This window comes from Gopherus evgoodei, chromosome 8 (genome assembly GCF_007399415.2).
Source record: "Gopherus evgoodei ecotype Sinaloan lineage chromosome 8, rGopEvg1_v1.p, whole genome shotgun sequence".
Taxonomy (NCBI): domain Eukaryota; kingdom Metazoa; phylum Chordata; order Testudines; family Testudinidae; genus Gopherus; species Gopherus evgoodei.
Genome location: NC_044329.1, coordinates 42186227 through 42187534, shown reverse-complemented (window position 1 = coordinate 42187534; position 1308 = coordinate 42186227). Strand labels below are relative to the sequence as shown.

The window sequence follows — 1308 nt, the reverse complement described above, 5'->3', positions numbered from 1 at the left end:
ACCTCCTCAAGCCACCAAGCCTGCCTGCCTGCCTGCCTGCCTTGAAGGGTGGGGGGGGAGGGCACAACAAAAAATTGCAGCATCAGTGCAGAAGAGAGAACTCTGCCATTATCACTAAGAGTTGCCTCACAGCCACTGATTCCCTGAACAGGAGTAGCAAAAGTCCAACCACAATTCTACTTTCTTTGCACTACAAGAGATAATGGATGGGAGCTGCTTTCTTGAGACTGTCCTGCTGCTGCCCAGGCGCATGGCAGACAGAGCTGGGCCAGCAAACCGAGGGTTTTGATCGCTTGAAGGCTCAGAGGGAAAAAGAGACAAGTGCTCATGTGTCAAAGAATGGTTTTGATCCATTGACCTCTGGGTTATGGGCCCAGCATGCTTCCACTGCACCACTCTACTGGCTTTTTACTCCCTCTGCCACCCAGCCACCTCTATCTGGCTTAGTGCCTTACGAGCTCTCACGCTGGCAGGCAGATGCGCCAGCTGCTAGGCAGCTGCCCTGGTGCTAGGCAGCTGCCCTGGTCACAGAATTTTACAGTTTATAAAGGGTAAAAGGGATCTATTTGTGGTTCGGACCCCATTGGGAGCTGGGTAGCTGAGTGCCGGACACGGGAGCACTTCTTAAACTGTTTTCAGTTAAGCCTTCAACTTGTGGAGGACGAGGTTCAGCCTTGGATCTGTGTCTGCAGCAGGCAAGTGCCTCTGGCTCAATCGGCCGCCACCCTGCCCCCACTGTATTAGCAGACTAAAACCTGGAGCAAACGCATGTGCCTTGCAAAGGAACAGGAGCTGCGATCTTGAACAAATGTCAACATTTTATTAAGATGATGTTCAAAGAAGAAAAAAGTGTACGGTACAGCATTTAGGGGTAGAAGTTTCTGGTGATCAGGGAACAATGTACAGATTACGCAGGCAGTGCGAAGTTCGGTTTAAGATCGAGTGGCATAAGGAATACACAATATGCAATAGCCCTGACTGGGGGGTAAAAGGTTAACGTACAGACACTGAGTTAGGAGGGTATGTTGTCCATGTGAGGGCTACGTTCAGGTGTGGAGTTTAAGAAGTGGGTACGACTATGAGAATGGATAGACCCACGTTTGGTGAGTTTTAAAGTTCAGTGTTTTTAATCTTTGCCACAATCTAGTTTAAGCAGGGTCAGTATGAACTCTACCCTGCCATTTGTTGGTGATGTGTTGTAAAGGCCTTTTGTTGCTGATGTTATTTGCGTGGTTACACTCACCCCAGATTACATGAGGGGAGTGCTTGTCCAAATGGTCATTTCAGCTGCTGTGGGATCCCCAGTCT

General features: G+C 49.2%; 1 non-coding gene across 1 annotated transcript; it reads right to left on the bottom strand.

Annotated features, from left to right (window-relative positions):
- Positions 1 to 330: 330 nt before the first annotated feature.
- Positions 331 to 401, bottom strand: TRNAM-CAU. The gene has a single exon. It is a non-coding gene; the product is annotated as a tRNA-Met (tRNA).
- Positions 402 to 1308: the final 907 nt, after the last annotated feature.